The 25,443-nt window shown below is 37.4% G+C and overlaps 1 protein-coding gene across 4 annotated transcripts in view; it reads left to right on the top strand.

Annotated features, from left to right (window-relative positions):
• The first annotated feature begins 608 nt into the window (after nucleotides 1-608).
• The window catches only part of cntn5 (contactin 5), a 100,998-nt gene continuing 76,163 nt past the window's right edge, over nucleotides 609-25,443 (top strand). For 3 of the 4 annotated variants that reach the window (XM_056375160.1, XM_056375161.1, XM_056375158.1), the window contains exons 1-2: nucleotides 609-690; nucleotides 1,306-1,716. The gene's annotated coding sequence lies outside the window, so the exon portion shown is untranslated. The remainder of the gene's footprint in view (nucleotides 691-1,305; nucleotides 1,717-25,443) is intronic. The other variant, XM_056375159.1, reaches the window with a different exon arrangement.

Genomic DNA, 25,443 nt, shown 5'->3' with positions numbered 1-25,443 from the left:
AAGTGGGATACTCTGGAAATTTGATTTGTTAATCCTAAACTTCACAGAGCTAGATGACAATGAAAAGCAACAGATTCTATTAGGAGAGGTACATGCAGCATACTAAGCTGCACTACATGTGACTGTATGTCTCAAACCAAGGGACACATAATTAAAACAACATCACTGAATGTGACAAATAATTACCTTGACATAACCTATTATACATATGGAGCACATACAAACACATGCACGCAAATGGACATGCGCGCGCGCGCGCACACACACACACACACACACACACACACACACACAAACACACAAGACAGTGTTTACTTTCACATTTTCTCATTTTTTTAAATTATTTGTTTATTTTACCAAATTAATTATATTTTTTTCTCATTTCATTATTGAATTGTCTTATCCTTTGGCAATGTTGTACACCTGACATTTAGCATATAAAGTATACTTAATTGAAACTAAATTGAGTAGCTAAACACAACTGCACTCCGTAACAGTCTGACGGACACAATTGCATAGTAACAGTTCCGGTTGACACCTTCAAAATAAAGTGTTTACGACACACGTAGTTACACATTGTGACCACAGGAGGGCAGTAAACACTCTATTATCTTTATACACTTGGCCTTGGTCAATGACAACAGTGAAATCAGGAGTTGATGGTAGAATTTACTAGCACAATTGAAGACGGTAAAACTTTTGCTCACTTTATCCGACTTTTACGTTTTAAGTTTGCCGTTATTGAACCCAGCTGCGAACACCTTTTCAGACACAGGACAATGGTGTTTAGAGTCAATGTTACGATAGCTAGCTAAACTTCGTTAAACATGCTAGCTTAACAGGTACTAAGGGGGAAATGTAAACAACTATCTAAATAGCTAGTTAGCTAAAAAACTTTGTTCAATAAGTAATACTGCTGCTAAAAACAGGAAAGAGTCTGCATAGGAAGCTCTACTCTTATTGTAATTTTGTACTGTAATTTTAGCCAAATGTGTATGCCTCCTACTTTGCTGGTCGATGTGTTAAAACTGCTTTCATTGTCAAAATAGCCAGTCACCCTCAATGTTAATGTATGCACCTTTTAGTGTCAACGGGGGAAACATGTTCATGTGGCTTTCACACACTACACAGGTACCTATTGTTTCTGCTCCTTACATTAAACCAACTTTATCATTTTCGATATTCAGTCAAGGAACAAGCTGCAAATTGGCAAACAAACCAGACCAGAATAACCATACAGCGATGTCATAAACTGATGTGATGCCACTCCTCATAACTAACTGAGGGCCACCTTTTTTTCCTCAGCACCAGTGAGATGGGATGCTGCGCTGCAGAGAGAGCCACAAGCCGGCTGCAGCGGTGAAGGCTGACTGAGAGGAGACCAAACCAAACCTCCGTCCACCACAACGCACAGCACCGGCAGAAAGCTCCCTGAAGTGGAAAAAAAGGTTTGGCGCTCGAGGGTGAAAGAGCTGAGAAAAAGAAACAGATCTATGTATTTCTATTTTTTTTTTTTACTTGAGGATGTACTGTTTACGCTGGTTAACCAGATAGAGCGGCAGAGACGAGGATCCGGACTTCACTGGATATTCTGTACACCGCTGCCATTCCGCCGTTTGGGTCGGGAGGTAGAGACGCTACGGCGGTCGCCACAGCCGGAATCACCTGAGAAAGAAAAGAAAAAGTGAGACGAGGGGGCGACTTCTTTGTATTTCCGTGAGTAAACTATTTTACTTTCGTGTTTCAATTTGTTTTTCCCTGGGTTGTAATGTAGCCACAGCTGTGTGGGGGATCGCAGGTTGTGGAAAGAGACAAGTTGTGATGACCACGCTGCTGATAATAATCTTGATAAAAATCACCTAAATGGAGCAGAATAGTTTTAGATGCTGTCATGTAACAAGATATCAATATCTGGTTTGATTGACACCCTCTCCGCTCTTCAATCTGGGTTATTTCTCCCCATGTTCTTTTAATAACTTCCTCTTTTTCCTTAAGTGAATGGAGTCAGAATTAAAGCATGTGGGTGATGGAGCTGTTGAGTGTGTCATGATGCCCAAACCCACCACAAAGTCTTAAAATAAATTAGTTCTGCTGTTTATTATGCCCTGAGTAAGTTGGAATAATATGTTCAGGTTTGAGCACAAATTAGAGGTGTCCTACAAGGAACCCTCAAACAGTGCTGACAAGAGACACTTTGAAATGTTTTTTCACTGAAGTGGCTTTGAGGTCTAGTTGCTTTTGAGAGGAGCTCAAAGGGATCCATGAAAATATTTTGTGCAAATAAAGAGCTCTCCTTTCAGGGCAGAGGCAGGTCCTTTGTGTTTTTGGGAGTGCATCTTTAGGTTAGCAGAGCAAGAGGCTTCTAACACACCACTTACCGCACAAGTAGACCCACAGGAATAATCTAATCAGAGATATGCAAATTTCCCAAACTCTAATTTTGTGGCTTCGCTGCGGTTGAATGTTTAGTATAATACTATCATCTGACTGTGCTGGTGACAGTTGGTTTGTGCATTGTGGCTGGGGGGCTCACAGACTCTTGTTTGATCTTATTGATCTGGCTTTTTCAGGGCTGGGTTTGGAGGATGCACAGAGAGCAAGGGGTGTTATTAAGCCATTACTCAATTAGGAATATTATTTGTTATGTTTTTTCCTTAAGTTTGTCAGGCTTTCTTTGCGATGACAGCAATTAACGAAGTGATGGCACATAGAATAAAGGCTGCCCGAGGAAAATCCAACCTTTAAATGTCTGTCTGCTGTCAGTGTATCCCCTCGGCTGCTGTGGCTTTTCCTAATTTATAATGCAGGTCCATTCAGAGACACCAAGAAACAACATCATACTATTTTAAGGCAGGTTTCTAATTTAAAGTCGCTAAGTATGTCACTACAATATTCAAGACTCCTGAAGATTTAATCCATGAACCTTTGGACCAGTTTCCCTTTCTAAAAATACAGAAACTAGTTTGTGGTCTGCATGCTTCAGTCACATAAATTATGTTCAAATAAAGCTGTACTTTGGAAATTTCACCAGAAAAAGGAAAAAGAAAAATTGTGGTGATATTTTTCTGTATGGAAGAAATGTTTTTTTTTTTTTTCCATTTTATAAATCATGAGGCTCAGAATCTTTTTATGATGCATGCAGCAGGTCCAGGGCTCGAGGTCGAGTTACTGTATTGTGTGTGTGTGTGTGTATATGTTTGTGTGTGTTTGTATAAATGTGTGAGTGAGAGTGGGATATGCACAGAGCAAAGTAGCCTACTCAGTCTTTTTTTCCTCGGAGCACAATTTCATTCACATTCTTTGAAGGAGTTTGAGTTGAGCACATCTATCTTCGACTGTCATGTCACATATACTGTACTCCATTTCTACCATATCGTTTGCAACATGGACGCAATCAATATTCAATTTTGCAACGATGTAAAATTCGACCCGATTCAGCAAAATCATCTTGCTTTTTGTTTTCTTAGACAAACTGCTCTCTGGACTTTTCCCACTTCGGTTTGGTAAATAATTTTACAGGAGAGGCTGGCGCGCTATTCAACTTTAATTAATAAATTGGAAGCGGTTTGACTCAAGGCTGCTTTGCATATGTTATCATTCATAAAACACTAAATGTGGGTTCAAATTTACACTGACACAATATCTTTGAATCTTATCTGCTCGACTGTAAATCAGAGTGAAAATCATGTAACCTATATTATGGTCTAATGCCACCGTAGTTTCCTGTTAGTGTTATACAGCATCCATTAAGACTTAATGATGGAAGCCTAACATGAAGGCATGCTCGTGATTTCAAATGAGCTATAATTTGCCATAATGTTAATCTAGATATATATTTCATGAGACTTAATGTGCTTAAACGATTGTCATATCAGTCCACTCCACCGCTTAGTCTAATTTCCTGAGATCATCTGAAAATGGTTCATCTCACCAAGAGATGTATAGTTAAAGTCATCATACACAGTCCCAATCAAAAGGAACTTCACCTGCATGTCAGGGGAATAGATGGAGGGAATGAACAGCTGTGCCTGTTTCACTTGGCACGAATTAGAGGTTACCCCTGTCCTTATTGGATGTAAATCAGTTATTTGCTTGCAATACATGCTTTAAATGTTTGCGAATCCACTTGGGGGCAGGTGTGAGATGAAATGCAAATTAGGAGATTGCCAACCTTGATGGAAATGGAATATGTCTTGAAGTTACAGCTGTCCCATCCTCTTAACTGAAATGATTATTGACATGGGCCAACAGATATCGTTTAGGGTACAGCTAATTGCAAATGACAACAACCCTTGGCACACTGGAAAAAAAATGCATACCAGCAGTGACAAGCGAGGCTTGGGAAAGAAACTGTCATACCAAGACAATGGCACCCAAGGGAGTCCTATCTTCACTGACAAATCTGAGAGTAATAAAGTGCAAATGGAAAAAATGTCTTGCAGATCACACTTTGTGCTCTGCATGTCCACGAAGAGTGTTGCTGTTTTTTCTATGATGCGGGCAAAGATATTCAAAGACAGTCATATGGTATCACATTGTGCAGGCTTCAGCATATAGAGCACTGTGCACTAGTTATTCCTATACAGCGAGAGAGGTGAAGCTATAGGAAACGTTGGGGAATTGCAGGGCATCTTGAAATCTGTAAACATGTTCTTCAGTGTCCAGAGAATGCAAGGGTGTAACTTTGTTCCCAAAACACAACAGTGACTAAGAATGTAAGTCCTGGGCATCTTTCCCCTGCATAGATTTGAGATGACGTGCATTTGTTAGATTAAAGAAATTCTTTTTACAAAATGTTGGTAATCTTGACAGTGGCAAAGCCTTCCTTGGCTGCATTCCTATGTAGCACTTTATTTGTGAGGGAAGCCCACTGGTCTTGCAGAGACTGGAAGACAAACGTCCCTCAGGACCCATCTGACAACTTAATTTATATAATTGCTCCGAAGCATCTGTGTAAGAAAGACTGACTTTCAGCACCCTCCCCCACGTGTCATGGTTATGAATGACTTGGATTTGATGTCCAATGAGTCAAACAGACAATCTTAACTCACTCTGATGTTGTCATAGTAAAGCATGTGTCAACTACAAAATAAGCAGTGTTAATTTGATTACAGTGCTGCATCCCTCTTATGGAAAGCAGTTTCAGCCTCATCATCATCCCAGTGCTCTGATCGGACTCTTTTGATGCAGCTAGCTGATTTTCAAATAAATCCTCGCATCAAGAGAAATGTGTACATACAGTATGGTAAGCAGTCATGCAATTAACATGAGTGACATGACAGCATCAATGTGTGGCCCTGCTCTCTTGATGTTTGGTTTTTACTATTCCTTTGGTAGTTAGCAGCTGATCTAAATGACTGAAATAACTTGTTTTGGTTAGCTAATATGTCCCACAGCCTCAGGTTGGTTAATTATGCAGACCCTTTATCTGTTTGTCTTTGTGCTGTCCTCATTGTGTTAACTTTGAGCAAGTCATCAGGATATACCCGCAGGCTACCTCTGTGCCAACGCTTAAATGGGTGGTTGTGAAAATGTTAAAGGTTATTAATTGTATGTATGGAACAAGGCAGTGTGCATTTCAATAGTTGTTGGAAATGAGAATGTTATTTAAAAAAAAAAAAAGAAGAAAAACACACCCTGTGTCAGACACAGATGACAACAAAATGACCTGAAGGACAGTTAAGATCCACATCATTAAAGTAGTAGCTCCTTTTATTGGAGCAACAAAGCAAACCTTCATCCTGTAATATTAAAAACTACAGAGCAGCTACACTTTACACAAAGGAGTTCTACTTTGGTCACATTACTCATGTGTTGAAATAGGTGGTAGTAAGTTTGATTTGTCTTAGGAAATAGTTTGTCAGTGAAGGGAACATCAAGTATTTGTGGAGATGGTATGGAGAAAGTAGTGGTGATGGTGGGGAATAGCCTGAGGATGGAGTGTTTTTCAGTAGGCAGCCCCTGATTTTATGTGACAGTAAAGGGCCTTATCTACCAGGGCCATGATGAAGCACAACACTCTTTGATTTTTTATCTTCCAAACGTCTAACAATCTCATGCTCTAGACAGATTAGTGAGATGAAGGTGTAAAAACAGGCTATGCGGTTTCAGGGGGAGTCGAATACAGCCGAATACAGGGTCTAAGGCTATATCTGCCTCATGCTGATAGTACAAAATGAAAGATTAGCTTAAATTATTTATGTACTTTTGACCTTCAGGTTCAAAAAGTCAAAAATTATGATTCTTCTTCTAGCATGGTTTGATTATTTTTGCATTAGTAAACAATACTCTGCGTGGCAGACAATAAATGGGATAAAAAGGGGACAGGGAAGGTTTGTGCATAAACTTTACTTGAACCAGCAGTAGCAGTCTGTTATTTTACCCTAATCTCTGACCAGTAGATCTATTCAAAAATCTGTTTATTTTCAGGGCAACAGCATAAGAGCGCATCTCACTCGCAGTCTCTTTTGTACTCTACATTTATTTCTATTTCTCATTACCTCAGACATTGCATTGATCCCCCTTAAGAATTAGTTAGGGGCAATTTTTTACCCTGCTTAAAATTCATTGGAGCCCAAACCTTTCTTTACAAGTCTTTCTCTATTCTGTGCTATCTTAATAAGTCAAGCCTCCTAAGACATAGAGAGTAACTGTGGGCAAGCATCAGCTGTGTCGAGAGAAATCAAAGACACCCCAAGAGATCAATGAATTTTCATGTAACATTGGTTTTTATACCTAATTATGTAGAATTACCTTGTTACATTTTGATCTTTAACCCTAATGAAAATGTCTTTAGGCCCTGTTGGTTAACAGTCCTCTTTGTTAGCTCATTAATGTGAAATTGCTTCTCAGCTTCTTGTAAAAGTATGTCCTAAAACAAATAACATGCGGCATCCGACCGGATTGTTTTTTAAATAATTAATTGGATGTTAAATTTTGTGTTGTTGCATCATTCATACCTTTTATTTGAATCTTTTTTTTCACCTGTCATAACCCTTATTTTTTTTGTGTTATATGTGGAGGCATCCTGTATAAGATTTTTTTTGGCTCACGTGACGGACTGTTGTGGCGTGTAAATGAAAAAGCTTTTTAAAACCTCTTCATTTATACACCATACATGCCATTTGTAGTGTAAGTGCAGTGCAAGTCTTTCAGAACTAAAAAAAAAAAATTCGAATCCATGAAAGTAACCCCTGAGGTCAAAATGCTGTTTTTTAGGGCCTTCTTGGTGTCCACTAGCTCATGGTGAAGCCACGCAGAAATGTCGCTTGCAACCCAGTGGGCACATAAGGCAGCAGTGCTGTACATTAACAGAGGAGGGGGAGTGTTTTAGAGTCACCTTTCTTACAGTACAAAGTCATGCATCCTGCAGGCTCATGATGACTTGCTGCGTTCCACTCTCATGCCTCCTTTCTCTCGAGAGATGAAATGTGTATGGAGGTATCTGTCAGAATACAACTAACAGGGCTGCTATGCTTAGCTATAGCTCCCTGTTCATTCTCTTGTGACAAACACTACACTACCCAAGTGAGGTAGACATATCATTTCCTCAACATCATTCTGTTATGCTCTGATATAACAGTCTCATTTGAATGAATAATGATTGATCTTTGGTTATTTCATGTTTTCTACCAGTGATTTTCTGATGAAAATCTTGATCTGATACATTAACTAGACACAAAATGAATGATCAGCTGTTTGGTTTTACACAATTTCTTGACGTCAGCTTGCTGTGGGTAGCATTATGTATGCAGTGATGTAGCAAGTGGTCCTCAAAAAAATGAACGGTGTTATAATATTACAAATGAGATAAAGACAATGGTATGTGCAGTGTTGGTGTTTTTATGTCTTTGTGCTGGTGACAGCTGTGACTGGAGGTATTATGTTTTCAGGTTGTCCATCCGTCCGTCCCATTCTTGTGATCACGATATATCAGGAAAGCCTTGAGGGAATTTCTTCAAATTTAGAGTAAACATTCCCTTGGCCTGAAAGATGAACTGATTAAAATTTGCTAGACTAGGTCACTGTGACCACACAAAACACATTTTTGGGCCTTAACTTGAATAGAATTCACATGCTGATTAACTGCTACTGGACTGGTTGGCGGAGGCGTACAATTGCGAGGCGGTAATTCTAGTTCTGATTTAAATTCTGTATTTGTCTGCCATAATCATTTCAATATGTGTAGTGATTAATTCACACGGTTGATATTTTAATTCACATGTCAAAGTTCAACCTTCTTGAAATGTCTCTTAAAATGATTAGCTCTTAATAAAATGATAAGATAAGCAACCTGTGGGCAACGGGTGAGAGGCTACTGAATTGTGTCATTTTCCAGCTGTCCAGTAGATCATTAGATGTAATAATTAACATAGTGGCAGAATAATGGGATGTGTGGCAGTAAGGGATGACAGAACAATGTTGTTTGCAGATATGTAAATTGAAATATTGATATGCAGCCTTAAATAATGAAATACTAGAAGGCGTTTGGGACATGTTTTGAAAAGGTTTAAAACATCCACTTAACAATATAGCTGTAAAATGATTTAGCTGAATTCTCCTCTGAGCCTTTATTAAGCAGTTACTTCAAACATCTGCTGCAAAAACAGTAAGGTGGTGTGGTGTGGACACATGTATCTACTTAGTTGTCTTTCAAAGGGAGAACACACAGTGGTCCTCAGTTGTACAGGGGATCATTCACTTTTTTTTTGCATGTCTTATTCTATTTGTCAATGTGATATTTCAGTTTTCCCTTTTCTAGGGTTCCCACAGGTCCTTGAAAGTTTGAATTTGAGGGAAAAAAAATAAGGCCTTCAAAGTTTTTGAAAATAGGGGAAGACTGGTCATTTACAGTGTTTGAATTATTATTTTTTTTTTTTTGCAACTTCAATAGAAATTGAAGTCCATTTGATTTTTTTTTCTCTTAACATCAGTAAATAAGCTATGTGCTGCTGTCTGCATGTGTGTCTCCCTCCGTCTCTCAGCTCTTTAACTTGTAAATAAGTCTCTGTCTCTATTGCTTAATTTACACTCTATATTGCTTTGCTGAGCTTTGTTAGAGAAGGAGAAGACCACATAGTCTGCCATCACTGTAGCACAGCACAACTGAGAAGTGTTCACCACATTCAAGCCTCTCACTTTTTAATTATTGTCATGTTATAAAAATTATTAGTGTTGTAACAACCATTCTATGTTGAGGTGCTTGAATTTGAGAGAAATGGGCCTGGAAAGCCCTTGAAAAGTCATTGAATTTGTTGTTTAAGAAGGTGTGGGAACCTTGCTTTTTAAAACATTGCAAACATTTGTAAAATTCTGTTTTCGCTGTGTCATTATGGGGTATTAAGTGTCTTCAGCAGAAGACTCCAACATAACAAAACGTTTAAAAAAAAAGTGACGGGGTCTGAACACTTTCTGAATGCACTGTAAATGTAATGATCCTTATGATTTACTATGACTTACCAGCTACTTTAAATATAACTTGTCATTTGGAAGCATTTTGTTGCATTATGTTAGTGGCAGTGCTATGATGTTTCAGAATATGACTGTGGAAAATTAACTGATGACTGATTATATGATTGATATTTGCGTTAGTTAAAGATTACACCAGTAAAACAGAAGATTTTATTTTAAATCACTTTATGTTCCACACTTTTAGACTCATTTTTAGAGAAAATGTGGCGATTTAAATATTCAGCAGATGGAGCAATTAAACCCAGTTTGGTTATTGTTATAGATACACAGGTAGTGTGAGACTCATGCTATTCATTTGAGCAGGTAAGGTGAAAATAACGGCACAGTGTAAATATCCAACAACAAGATTTCCCCCAGAATGTCAGACCAACAGACTGCTGTTTCTCTCTACTGTGTCTGCATGGACGTTAGGTTTAAGTTACAGATGTTCCACTGCACAACAGTAGCATACATATTTGGGTCCACTCTGGGTCCAAATGATGTCACCAGCGCAACATGGCTGTTATTTGGCTTCATTTTTGCACAGTGGTAGAAAGTGGAGACGTGTTGTCCATCTTTATACATAGTCATTGGTGCATTCTAGTTCTGTTGATGAGTTAGTAGGTTAGTGTATTTCTCTTATTAATTCACTCACACAAACTATATCTTCTTTGTAAAAAATGTAGTTTTAATAGGTGAATTAAAGTTTCAATAAGCCAAATCCTTATGTGCTGTTGTGCTGCCAAAACAGCCAGAAGACAAGTTAAATTCTTTAATCCATGTTGATTATGTTGCCTTTTCATCTAATGTTATCAGCCTAATGTTTTGCTCTAATGCATTTTGAATGAGTGAAAACCTATTTTTGAATCTTAGACTTCAGGATTAAGATTTCTATTTGCATTGATCACATTTTTATTGTTACATCATGATCAAATTTACCACCATTATTATCTGTAATTTGTTCATCATAATTAATGATGATGGATTAAAGAAATTATGTTAAAAGGAAATCCCCGATTCGGTTGCTAATGTTAACCGGCAAGTAGCATCACTGTATTCTCCATAGAAGACATGAAGGCATTTGATCACCTAGGGAGCTAGACAGTGGTGATCACATTCAAATACATTGAGAATTAATTAGCTCTATATATCTTTGCTGCAAATGTGCCATGGGACTACAGCATTGCACTGAGAATGAGCATGTGACACAGAAGACCCTAGCTACATTTCAGGGTCTGTTGTTCTGCTTTTCAGCTGTAAAAATACCACTGTCACAACACTATCACGTTTCCATGAAAGCAATTTAAGAGGATAAAGAGCAACTGCAGGCTTTTCCAATAGCACCTTTACTACCAGCTTTAATTCTATGGGCCATACTATAGTTACCATAGCAACTTGTGCCCCTTGATTTGAGCAGGGGAAATCAGGTCACATTATTGCTATGTTAGATGCGACCTTTACTTCACCACAGATCTAATAGTTGGTTTCCTCTTTCCACCACTCACTCACGGTGCCTCTCAGCTTCTTACCTTAATTGTCTGCATTCACTCAGATATCAACATAATTCAAAACATGAATTTTGATCAGGATTAAAAGCATCTTGGCAGATTTACAAAGATTGTACCATCAAAGCAATACTTTTTAAAAAGACTCTTAAAAGCCCATCTGTGCTTTTTCTTTTTTCTCTTTGCCTTCAGTACGTCATCAGGTGGTATGTCACTTTGTACCACTAGTATTTCCTTATTTAATGGATTTGGTAAAGAACTGAAAAGTAGGAGGATATAACATCAGTATACACTAATAATGCAGAGGTGAACTTGTCCTATTTAGATAAGATGTAAGATTTTGTAACATACAGGAGAGAAATCCTCAGAGAACCAACCTTTAATTTCCAGCTGATAGAATTTGAAATTTATAAGTGAATGGGTGACAGCTCTGATATGAGATAAGTTCTGATTTCATTAGTTATTCTAACTTGCCAGAAAAACAACTTACAAGATACAAAGGCACTGATAGCACTGACTTTTTTTTTTAATTTGAGTTTTGCATTTCAGCCATCCCATCTTTTATTAATTATGCATTTCTTTGTTTTGTATATCCATACAGACACATCCATTAAGAGCTGCAGCCTTGACACTGCATATACCACTTTGTAACTTAACTAATTTGTGTGGATTCAGATTAATTCAAGGAGTCAGTCATTTTTTGTTGCTGCTTGATGCAAAAGTGGCTGTTTTAACTGTGTAACTGTGTTGACCTGAGTCGTAGAGATCCAACAATGAGCCATGAGGCAGTCTTCTCACGTGCCAGATCACATACTCATTAAATCTAAATGTTCAACAGAGCTCATTAAAAGAATAATTGTGCAACACACAGAACTTATGTTCTGCTGTTTCCCACGAATTGTGAAAAATTTAAGTGCAGAGCTTCAGGTCCTCAAAATGTGTGTGTGTGTGTGTGTCTCCAGTAGCCTAGGCTGGTGAACATTATGATTCTGCAAAACTATGTACAGTGTGCACAGATGTAAAGTAGATGCTTGAAATAGCCTGTATGTAAATGTGATTTATATAAGGCCTTACGTACTATATATTCATGTTTTTGTGTGGATCCAAACACAACCTCTTTTTCACACAATGGTTCAAAGAAGTCGTCTTTGTCCAAAAAGCAGGGTTTCGTCAACACAGAGGAATATTACAGAAGGATATTTCTGGGTTATTTAGTCTGTGCCAGCCGCTGCTTGTAGCAAAGCAATGATTTGTTATTTTTTAAGGTCAGAATATATTGATTGATTCATATAGCGTCTCCAAAAAAAGAAATTGTGTAAGATCTTTTAGGGATTTTGCCCTTTGGCATCCCCAATTGTCACACTGTAAGTGTGTTTCATTTGTGGTGAGAGAAAGGATTTTAATTACAACAATTAAGCGCCTGCAAAATGTAATTCATATCATGCTACATTGCATAATCTACAAATTAGGTTTAACATTTCATTGAGCATGGGCAGATGTAGCTCCATGAACCATTTTAGATCCAGTAAATTCACCACATTGCGTGACCTGTCTGCCCCCCTCCTCTGATAAGACACCTAGAATAAAACAGAACATTTATAGAAGGTTCGTTCAGCCTTGTGGAGGATAGGACCCCAGTACACTGAGCCGATAGTCAGCCATCAGATGTCCCTGGGCCATCAGTGATTGTCTGTGGCTGAACAATGTCCCATTTTTTTGAGTTGTGGGACACACTATTACCAACTGGCACGCTTAAATTAATAAAAGATTACGTATATTAATAATTGAACTTCAAATTTAATATGACATGGTTTTGTTCAAGACATTTTTCTTCTGCTTTGTGAGCTATTTCACTCCAGACAATAAATATGCTGCCCTTTGTTTATACATAACAGCTCAAAACAGCTGAGCTGTCTCATTTAAATATCCAGGCTTCTGATTTTCTTTTTTTTTTCTTCTTTTCTTTACTTTTCTTATGAGAAGGGTCAGCTGTCTCATTACCTTATTCCCAACTAGATGGATGCTAAAGGTGGAAATTCTCAGGTGAGATGGTGTGTATTAAAAATGAGGAAGAGTTGGTGTGATATGCATTTCATCTTTTATAGCAGAAGAATTTCTCCAAGAAATACCTACAGAAAATGAGATGTGGCACCTAATGCTGAGAGCAAGAAGAAGCATAGCCATGTATTCATGCAGAGTGCGGAAAGAGCTTGGCTTTTACCGTGAATCAGGTGCTGGAAGTGATAATGTAGTTTTGTTTTAACATCATACTAACAACACAGTGGGTCAGCCATTAACTCCAGCCTTCACTCGATAGTTTCTGCACACCTGCTTTCTGACAAGTGTTATTTTTTTCTGCTACTGTTATCTAGTAGCACTTCGCCCACATAATGTGTTCTGTGTCTGTTTTTATGTTTTTCTCAAAGGGGCCAAAAAAGTTGTTGGCTGACAAACTTAGATTTAGACAAGGTAGAGTATTATACAGTGCACTCAAAATAGTGAAATGTAGATGCTTATTCTGGTTTTATAACACAGAGGACATTAAGTAAATAACTACTGTAAATAACAAACTGTATTTCTTGGGGAGCTTGTGAGGGCCTGTGGACAGATGTCTACACTGTTTGCTACATGTGTTGAATTTGTGATGTGGGATGGATGTAAGTGACCTTTTGGGGATGCTGTTTAAAATGCTTGGGATTGGCATGATCTTTAGAGCATTTGCTATGTTTAATGCATTTATTTATTTTAACTGAATATAGTCAAATCAGATCAACAATAACCACAAATGTATTTACATGTAGTAGAAGGAAGGATTTTCTGTTTACGTGCTTCATAGTAAAAAAGAATGGCTCTACACTGTTTCCAATAAGCCAACTTGAATCTGTTTTCAGCTTACAACAGAGTTTTATTAGAATATGCTACTATTGGAGTTAAAGCACAAAGACAAACAGAAGACGAGACCTCTGTTTATCCCCCTGAAACTAGTGTCACATGTTCAAAGATCCCTTGGGAAATATGCACCACTCAGAGAAGTGGGAGACTGCGCTCATAAATGACAAACAATAGAAGAGTGAGTAGTGCTTCCTCCCAGGGGAACATCTTTGACTTAACTCGAGTGTGTGAGCATGCACAGAGAGAGTATAGATTTTTAGAAAATAGAAAGTAAATGGAAAGCCTCAACATGCATCTTTCAATTAGACCATGAACCCTACTGCCATCAAAAGTAATGAAAGTTATTTTAAACAAAACCTGCATATTCTGATCAAAATGTTAACACATTTCTTACTGGGCTTTCTGGTTAATAGTCAAATTAGACGGTTGATTTAAATTCAGTGATTGATAAGGTGAATATGAGACTGAACTGATATGAACTTACAAAGAAAAATGTGTCCCAACAAATCATCAGCTGCTCATTTGATCCACTGTACCATACCAAAGCTGGCTCCTCGATCGGGCTCAGGTTTTGATGATCAGGTTGTTGTTGGAGGTAAACACGTTTCATTGTGCACTGAAGGTACTCCAGTGTCATTCTACTTGTACAATCTGCTTTTTCAGTGTCACAGACAGGAATCTCGTAAAATGATCTGCTACCCACAAAAAATGACATGTCAGAAGAAATAAGGCCAATTCAGATGGACTCAGTGCTTATCCCTTGCTCACTGTTAAGACTGCCTGTCTAATCCTTTTACCAGTTCAACATCTGATACCTTTTTCCTATTGGCTTCATTTGTTCACCTAGCTCACAAGTGTCAACTTTTCCTCACCTTCCATGAAAAGTTGAATACTTTATAGTGGAAACACTGATTAGTTATTAGAATAAATGACCAGTTAGACTTATTTGTATATGGCTGCACAGTTTTTAGGATCTCTTTTTGAGTAGTACCACTACTACCTTAAAAGATAGGGCAGGCGTTTGTGTCCAGCTTTACAGCTGCAGTTACCCTCTCATGTCCACCTTTTACTTCTGTTGAGCTCCTTTGAGAAATGATTTCAGTAACATCATGGCCTTGCCTCTGGGGCCACTCTTGCTGGGCGTCTAGCATTTTGAAGCCCTATTGTGGTTAATTATTTAGAAAGTTCAGATGTTTTCAGTTTGTTTAATGTCACGCAGTGTCTGAATTCATTGAGAAACTGATCCAGACAATTTTATTTTTATCATGTGTAGCTAATTAACTTTAATTGTGTAAGTTGGCCAAAGGACAAAATGAAAATCATGGCTGATGTGTGAAAGCTGCTGTCTATACTGTTGATTTTGGATGGTTTCTATGCGTTAGTCAGTCAGTCAATCAGTCAGTCAATATTACATTAAAATTCTATGGCAGAGATGTTAGTGGCCTATGGTTTAAAGCACAACATGCACAAAAGAAAGTAGTTTTTCATCAGGGGTTTTTTGTGACTGTTGACCAGTTGATCGAATTTTAAACTAGCAAAGATTTCAACTTCTTTCAAAGAGAAATCTTTACAATAACAAAACAAGCCTTGCCCTTGGTGGGAATGTTGTTATCTAGTACTTGCTTTTTTAGAGGAGATAACTGAGGAAAATGCACAACATTGCCCTGCCACAACAAAATAGAGTGGGTTGGGTGTACCAGCATGGCTCAGTTCCAAAGAAACTTTTCATCTTTTTCTTCGAAGTGCATTGCTGTAAATGAGCTTCGGATAGAACTAAAGACTAGATCCACTTATTTGCTTATTTGAATATCACATTTCATATCTGATATATTGTAATGTAAATTTGCTTGAAAGATGGAAACTGACATTAATCTGACTGAAATCAGAAAAAAACTGTCTAACTTAATAATGTATTTTGAAATGAGCTTCATAGTTGTTACAGTGGCGTGGTTTGGTATTACATGCTAGGAAGTTAAAACTGCTGCCTGCTTTGGTGCTTAATGCTTTAGGTCATAGTACAACTACTACAGCTACTATTACTGAAGCTAGTCTTGACTTCACATGCACTATGAAGTACAGACTTTGACTGTGTAGGCACAGTGTACAGCCAAATTGTTTAGTCATGCTTACTTGTTTGCAGATGCTGGTAATATAGCTCAGAAGGGCAGTTTGGAATCACACAATTTTTGGGACAGTGGATTTGACAATCTAGGCTCAAATGCTCATGAACATGTAGTGTGTATATATATATATATATATATATATATATATATATATATATATATATATATATATATATAAAAAGAAAAAACATGGTCACCTGCTTACTTTTCCTTAAATTTTGAAGACAACATTCAGGTTTATGAACAACGGTGAAATAGCTGGATAGATCATTTTTATGCCACTTTTAAACCTTTAATATGCTTTGTGATGGTGTGTGCTCCCTTGGCAGCCATCTCTACCTCAGGTTAGTGTAATTACATAGGTGGCCTCTGCAGTGGATCCAACATTAACAATTACTGGAAATCCTGGTTATTTCAAGAAAATAACATAGTACATTGTTTTGAAAAGAGGGGTGGGTGTTAAATGCTTACAGGGTGCATCATTAAAAATGAATCCCTTGTTTATTTATTTAATTTTTGTTTAATTGTTAGGCCAGTTATTTATAATTTAATGATCTCTGAGGACTTGGTGTCAGAGATGACTGTGTGAATATACTGGCATTATGACAAGACAGGTGACATTTAAATGTGACATTTTTAAATTTGCCTAACTCACCAGGGATGTAGCTTGATTGTACTGTTCTTGTATACGTCGACTCTGCTTTTGGGTTTGCATTTCGATGATATATTACGATGCATCATCATCATGATATCATAATACCATTACATTAACTGTGCACCGTTTCAAATATATTATTCAGCATTCGCTTTTGCATTTTATTTTGTTGTGATATGGATTTGTCCATGTCTTCATAAATAGACAAAATAACAGTTTGCCCTTCCCATGATCCCCCACAACAGCTGCGGAGATGATAAACACTTTTGTGGCTTACTCCTCCCTCAGTCCAGGGAATGTCATTTCACCAGCCTCACTGTGCATCCCTGCATTGATTCTTGAAACAATGATGGATTTTAACGTCAGACAATGCATTTCATAGTGGTATAGGTTTATGGAAAATGACTCATTTTTACTGTAATCACAATTGGAACAATCAATAATCATCAGACTGCTAGCAAGTTCCAGAGAATGTGCAGATTCTAAGAAAATGTCTTTCAGTTACTCAATAGGAGAGTAATATGAAAGTAAAAAATGTCTGTATGCTAACAGTCCCTCTTAACCTATTTTCCAACTCATCTCAGCTTGCCCTGAATTCCTCCACATAACTTCATGTATGTATGTGACTTCAAATCGTAGCACCTCATTGGGCTTTGAAGTGTCAGTGTCTTCTCATATTCAGTCTTCTCTAAGGACACATAAGAATTTCAGGCACATACTTCATGCTTACTTCTTCACCACGACAGCCATCACAGGCTGCACATGTAATTTTACCACTGTGAAAGGTGCTAGCTCCATTCAGGTGTGCTCTATCTCGTGCTGAAGACTATAATTGCCTGTGCCGCTCTTCCCTTTGGTAATTGTCTTTTGATTGAGGTCATCAGGACAATTAAAACCATTGAGGGGTGAAAAGAGGCAGCAAGAGACTTGAGACAGCTATGCTAGGTGGTAGAAAGGATGAACAAAACGTACAGAAGAGATAATTATGGGTCGGGAGACCTGCTGAAGTCATGGTAGGACACTATGGAAACACTTAGTCTACACAGCTTTATCATAGTGAATTAAGGATATATCTTTTTTTCTAAAGTCTATTGATGGTAACAGGAGGGTGTCATTGGTGATCATATGTGCTTAAATGTGTTTTTATGAAGTTGTGTATCTGTTATGTAATTATTGCCCTTTAACCTCAGATTTAATGGTACAATGGAATTGTATTTCATATTAACATAGACAACTCTTTGCTAAAGGCTGAAACTAAATTAACTTATATTAGTCATGTCCATCTCAAATACAACATGGAGTTGCTTTGATGACATAAAACATTTTGTCACCGAGCAATAATGGCAACATCCACTTTGTTTCTAAAATCCAGAGAAACCAATTGATTGTGTCAGTATGGAGAAATTTCTCATGATAACGTGCATCTCCACAAAAATTCATGATGGTATGTCAAACAAAACGAGATGCGTTTTCACTTATTTGCTGTGGGGCCCCTTAGGCAAATCATCGTAATTTTGTGATTTTTCTGGTTCTTAAGACTTCTACACATCACTCAGCCAAGTTTTGTCAAAATCGGGTCAGTAGTTTTCGGGGATGTCGCTTGTGACGAAGGAGATAGAGGCGGATAAACTGTTCAGATAATGAATAGGAAACTGTTTCTGAGCATCCACACATCATTTGCGTCAACTGTAACAGTCAGTTGAATGTCAGGTATGAGGCTGTAGTTTGTGCACTCATCCCCAGGAATTCCTCCTGTATTATGTGACAATAACCTTTCTTTTTTTTTTAAATTATTTTTATCTTTTTTATCTGCACTAGCTGTTCTCTGTGAATGTGTAACTGTGAAGCGTGGGTCGAACAAAGTTGTCTCTTCTGTCTCTGTGTGGGAGATGGTGGTAGTCTGAGATTGTGAGAGTAACATTTTGCAAGGCTGAAGTTTTGTGGTTTTCTTGTCTTGATGACTTCTTGCAAGTCTTCCAAAAAATGGCTGTAATTGTCTCTTTGTTATAGACAGTAGCAGCAATCATTCATCTGGCACTTTCATTTGAATTGTAGAGGTTTTGGGGGACACAAACTTCTAAACATCCTTTCCAGCTGAATGGACGGTTAAGCATCAAAAGTAGCAGTGAGCAGATAAATGACTACACCAATTGATAGCAGCTATCTGAGGCTTTAGGACATGGCACTGATGCTTATTACACTGCACATTTTCTAAAGACCAAATAATTAACTAAGTGTTTACCCCAATTAGAATTTCATTATCCATTTGGATAACCATCAGTGATCCTATTTTAATAGACATCATCCCTGGAGTTGGATTGAATGTAGTTAGAAGGGCTACAGTCTGTCTTCACACTCAATGGAGAATTGTTATGAATAACTAAAAGGCTTCAAATGGGAAGATGTCAACTCTCTTGGCAATGCTGATAGTCACTATTGTTCCATACGTTGCTCATGCCTGAAAACCTCATCAAAGACAATAACACACTGATCAGGAACATTCATGTTGATCTTGTTAAACTTTAAGGATTCTGGTGTGTCTTTCATCATCAGTGTCAAACTGAATAGTAATTTAGACAGGGTCGATGAAAAGCATCTATTTATTATGTTTCATAAAGATGCTTTTTTCAACTAAGAAAACATTCTTGGAGGGAAATTGTTCTCTAAACAGAACTTACATAATGTTACTCGGATAATTTTCAACTGCAAATTCAGTATCTACAAACACAGTGCCTCCCTAAACTGTAAATTTGAGCGTCAAGACTTGAATCATGATGTCATCAGGTGACCTTTCTAGAGCTCATCCAGTGAGACTGAATTAATGATGACACTGTGGGCTCAGAGGATTTTTGTTTTAAATATTGCACCCAAATGAGTTTTATTTGAATGTAAGCTTTCAGCTGTGATTCAGAAAATGCCCCCATGTCCCAGTAAAATCACCATGGGTGCTGTCATAGTGTCCCAGGAGTTTTGTCATTATTCACTGTCTGTGTAGCAGCGCCAGGATTTGTCTGTAGATGACATCACCAATACAGTCTGACTCTGCTGTTCAGTTAAGGAGAGACTATTTATATTCAGATGAATAAACTGAGGATTGCAGTATTACAGAAGTGACATGTTTGGAAGCTGTATTTCCTTTTCAGTGGTCAATAAATGAAATTTAAATGATTGCTGCTTCACATCCAAACAGTCTGTTATAATCCATTATCTAAACATTACTAAACATTTGTTATGGTTGGTGAATGTTCTATGCCAACACAGCTTGCCAGGTATTTTTATGTAGCAGTATGTGCATGTCGACAAAATATAGATCTTCTTGTTGTCTATGTGTTTGTAAGTGTATGGTAGGTGCAATTCATTGTTATCTAAAGACCTCCTTGTGTATATCAGAGCCATTTCAGAGAAAGCAGGAAACAAATGAATCTATGTTCTTCAGGTTGCACCTATTGACAACTTGCTATGATATTGCTATGACACATAACTTTGTTAACGGCATTTGTCAGAGGCTGATCTCATACAGTTCTGTCTTTGCTCAATTACCTCATTGGAAGACAAACCACTAACCACTTGGACTATGAATGTATTTTTTAAAATTTTATTTTATTTTTTCATTATATGTTTGCAATACTATTAAAATCAGTTGCTTAGTAAACCATAACGCTTAAACATGCTCACGCACACATGTCCGTGGATGGATTCCACATGCTTTGAAGAATAGTGAGGTCAAATACTAAAAAGACAGCATATTTTTATTTGTAAAATAAAGGTTACTAGACTGTAATATAAGGTTATTAGACCATCGTACAATCTATTTGCTCTTGATTATGGTGACTTTGTATATATAAATGCTTCCTCACCATCCTGATAACTCGTGACTCCATGTATCACAACGCAATACGCTTCATCACAGGTGACACTTTTCCCACTCACCATTGCATTTTATACGAAAAGGTGGGATGGTCTTCCTTCACAAATACAAGTGAGCTGCATTTTATGTTGTTTATTTATAAGGCTTTACTGCAAAAACTGCCCAATTACCTGTGCTCTCTGGTTACATTTAAATACTACTTTAAATGTCAGGTTTCAGGACATTTTAACTTTAGCTGTACCTCTTGCTTACACTGAACTTTGAAAACTGCTTTCAAATATTGTTGCTGCATACAAATGGGATGAGCTTCCTGCAACATTTAAAAGTTTGTACTTATGTATTTACAATCACACTTGCACGTTTTTATTAATTATGAAAATATATGATGTATGTCTGTGAATTACCTGTCTGTCTATTTTTAATGTCTGTGAATTTATCTGTGTGTCTGTCTATATATAAACTGTATATGTTTATTTTTGTAAACAGCTCTACCTTTAAAAAGATCTCAGTGAGACTACCTATTTAAATAAAGGATTTAATAATTAAATTAACAATAATAGTCCACTATTATGAAGAAAAGTCATATTTTACTGTACATTGGTGTACAATTTTACCGTAATATTTTTTCCACTTTCTTCTTTTCACCAAAAAGAAGCAACATTTCTTTTATTCTTTATTCACATAAAAACTGAGTTCTAAGAACAGCAACATGTAAACATGACATTAAATGTTGAATGAGTCATTCCATCACACTGCACTGTACAAGGCAGTTGCAGGAAATTATCCTTAGATATTCCTTTCAGAAGTCAGTGTATGCTCTATGGCAGATGTTTGGATTAAAGCAGGTCTCACACAGGTCTCTCTGGTCCCAGTGCAGTTTCTGGTGGCATGAGTATGTTTTAATAGCTGCGGGCGGTGACACTGGAATGCTGTGAGTATAATGAAAAAATAATGAATGTACTTGACAGAGAGAGTGTGGGATATTTAATTGATAAGCTGGACCGAGATGGAGTATGAGATGATGAACAAAAGAAAATGTGAAAAAAAAATGTTTTAAGTTGTACCATCATGCTACAATATATAACCTTTATCATCACATACATTATGTAACAAATTAATGTAATTTCATCGCCCTGGTTTCCAGAAATTGTCATTTCAATGATTTTGGCTGCATTTCATTTGCTGGGGGCCTGTTTCTGATATGGGCGCAGTGAAGGACAGTATATTGGCACCAGTTTAGAGAACAAAGGTAAAACAGAGCAGAATGAGTAAATGTGCAGCAGACAAGACCCATTCTAAAAGGTGAACATTGACATTGCGTGCACATTGGCTGTGTTGGCTGCATTCGCCACCTGCTTCTATAACACCTTTGATGGCTTTATAGATGCTGTTTACCTCACCCTCAGGCTGCATGCCGTTTCTAAGCAGACAGCTCATCAAGATAAGTGACAAGTGAAGGAGTGGGAACTTGACCAACTGTGGGGGTGGATAGTGGGACAAACAATGCACTACCTGCCTCAAAGCAGAAAGTTGCATGCTGTAGCTTTCATTCTATTTTAACCCTTTTGTATCTAGTATAGATGCTCTTTTTCTGAAGTTCTTCTCTTTATACTCTCGCAGCTACTTGGTAGTTTCCCAGTGTAAGTTTTACTACAGGGCACTTTTTAGGTCTATTGGAACAAATGGAGGTAAAGTACCTTGCTTAAGGGCATGAGCAGCAGTGTTTGCTGAGGGAGGGTTGAGCCCAACAGAAGTTACTCATCTACATGAGATGCCAGTCCGGGGACTGAAAATGGTAAAAGTCCAATCAAAAGCCCACTTCTCAAACATTCACCATTATCCGCTCCTGCATTTCCACCCTCTTAGTTGTTTTTAAAGGTTTGCCATGGCTTTAACATGACTCAGCTAAAGGCTAATCTGGAAAAGATGTCCTATTAAACAAAGAGCTTGTTTTGGTCAAAGGAGTGAAACTGTGGTGAGAGTAATCCCTTGTATTATCATGTTTAAACTTCATCCTCTTGCACTTGGATTAAAGCCTCCAGTGTGTGTAACAAGACTCATTCTGAAGAGCTTAGTAGCTTTAGTAGGCTGAAATGTAAAAATAACTCTAAGCAGTGTTTGCTGTCTTCTTTAACTACACACAAAAGTTACTTTAATTTTATTTTGTTAGAACTTTTCTGTGAAATGCATAAACAGATAAGAAATGTAAAATAGATAATTTAGTTTTACAAGTTGACTGTTGCTGAAACTTCTTAAAATATTGTTTAATGTAGGACATTTTGATACAATAAAATACAATACACAATACAAACAAAAATGAACCCTCACCCACTCACCCAAAACATTCCATATATTGTATGAAGTTCTTCTAATTACACAGAAACTAACCCTAATTACCTGCAGTAATAACTGATAATTGTGACTTATCACCATTAATTAAATTTTTGTTTATATTTTAGGGGTGTAACAGAAACCAAAACTGCATTTCAAATGTTCACAATCTTGTGTCGCGATATCAGAAGACGGAACTGTGGCACCACACTACAAGCTACAGCCATGGATGAAGAGATACATATTAGAGCCCAACCGATGTATTGACCTGTCACAGCTGTATCGGTATCGGTGCATATATTCTCCAAAATGTGCTGATATGAATACTTTTATTAAAAACCACTAATGCTGTGGAAATGCTCGGGTCAAGTCAAGTTATATAGGCAGCATTTTATGTATATTTGATCCTTTGTTTTCATTCAAGTTATATTTATTTATTTATAGATATTTTATTAAATTCCCAGTGAAGTTTACCGTTCCAGTGCATTGATGTAATTTTGGACAATAAAATTTATTGTTAAACGGTAAAATATCCTTCTTTCATTACATATCTTTTTCACAAGTGTTTATGTATATATGTATATATATATATTGGCCGATATATATCAACATCTGAATTTTTTTAATCCCTGATATTGGTATCGACCCCAAAAATCCAATATTGGTCTAATACACATGTATAAGCAGGTCTGGAGTTGGCAGAATGACTTACAGTGAAAATCCTCTCCTACTCTTGTTTGTGCATGATGAAATGTACGATAGCCTTAACATTTACTGAAGGAAGTGTGTGTGAGAAAGGGGAAAGAGAGCCTCAGTATTGTCCAGATCCAACTGTCACTGTAAAATAAAGCTTTTGAAGTAGGTCAAATTTAAGACATGCTTGCGGGTGGCTCTTGAAGTGAACCTAGTATGGTGTCTGCACTACTCATCATACCGGGAATGTGGTGCTGAACTGTGTCTGGTTCATTCCAGGTCTTTGTCCGCCTAGAATAATAAGCTAATCTGTTTTATTGTAGGCCTATTTGAATATACAATTTCAGTTATTTACTGTATTGAAATGTATGAAATCCACAAGAAAAGTATGGTATTCATACCAGTAGGCTATATCAGATTTCTGTAATATATGCCCATGTCTTCAAGTGTTCCTGTCACAATATCCACAACTCAATGAGTAAGCACAGCAGAGATGAGCACCGCAGAGAGCACTGAAGTGTCATTCACTCATTGCCTCTTGCACATATTTTTAGGGTGATTATATTCAAATGAATACTGAGGAGAAGGCAGGCGTTTGGTGTGCCACTGCTAAGTACTACTTCTGCTGTTAAGATTGGTACCATACAGATGCTACTACATGTAGAACTAAACTACACTAACTACACTAATCACTGCTGCCTCTACTACTTATTATTGTCATTAGCACAAATCACATGTTGAGTATAAGTACATGCATTTAGTAATCAGAGGAACCAAAAGCTAATCCCATGATATCTGTTTTTTCATTTTATTTGTTTCGTGTAATCCATATGAATTTGATAAAAATCTGAAAATAAGAAAGGCAGATATAGTATGCCATTGATATTAAACACAAAAAATGTATTAAGATCATACTAAAAACAAATATGTGGATGCTCATACAGTTGTAAAATTATATCATGCAAATAAGCAAATGACAGAGAATTTCTTTTATCTTTATTTGTCTACTTGATTACTGTATTTGTGTGTGTGTGTGTGTGTGTGTGTGTGTGTCTTGACAGTAACAGGTGCTCTGATAGAATGGCAGTGATTAAATTTCTGGTCTCATCCTAAGATAGACTTACCTTCGTTGATGCACAAGATGTATGCTAATTAGAACTGGTGGCAAGGTGAGACAAGGGAGTGTGAAAATGATAATTACAATCAGTATCTGGGTTTATCTGGGTATTACATTTGTCACCGTGGTCTCCGCTTGCCTTTACACAATGATTTGTGTACATCAGCGCTTGACTTTTCCTTTGCTTCCAGTACTGTTCCAGTTATTAGTAAATGCAACTCCTCAGTGACATCAGACAATAAATAAAGGAAGGCTGAATGTGGATAGAAATCCAAACTTGAAGTCAACCGCCTCCATGTGAGGGAGCTATTATTTAAACTCTATCAGAGCATTAAAGATGTGCAAACTGCCTACTTTTCTGGCTTGATTGATAATAATAAACACAATCCAAGGTACCTGTTAAGTACTAGTAACCAGCTTGTTAATCCCTATCTCCATGCCATTCATCTTCTAATGACTGTGAAAACTTTGACTGGCAAGATTTATGGTCTGAGGGCCACATTTTACCCTCCACCTTCTATTTATCTGTCTAAATTTGCTCCTATCGCACTGCAGATCCTCTTAAACACTGTAGCTCATATTTGTCCCTCCTACAGTCCTTGTGATACAGTTCCCACACAAGTATTTTTAAATCAGTATTTCATGTCATAACCATCATTCAGGTATTAGCCCTCTCTCTATTATCAACTATTTTCTCACATCTGGGTCCGCACCTGACTGTTTTAAAATTGCCAATGTTAAGCCACTTTCAAAAAAAACACTTTCAACCAGCACAGTCATAGAATTATTGACCAACCTCCAAGCTACCC

The sequence above is a fragment of the Seriola aureovittata genome, chromosome 4 (assembly GCF_021018895.1).
Source record: "Seriola aureovittata isolate HTS-2021-v1 ecotype China chromosome 4, ASM2101889v1, whole genome shotgun sequence".
Lineage (NCBI taxonomy): Eukaryota > Metazoa > Chordata > Actinopteri > Carangiformes > Carangidae > Seriola > Seriola aureovittata.
The sequence above is the reverse complement of the archived record's forward strand: the minus strand, read 5'-3'. Positions and strand labels throughout refer to the sequence as shown.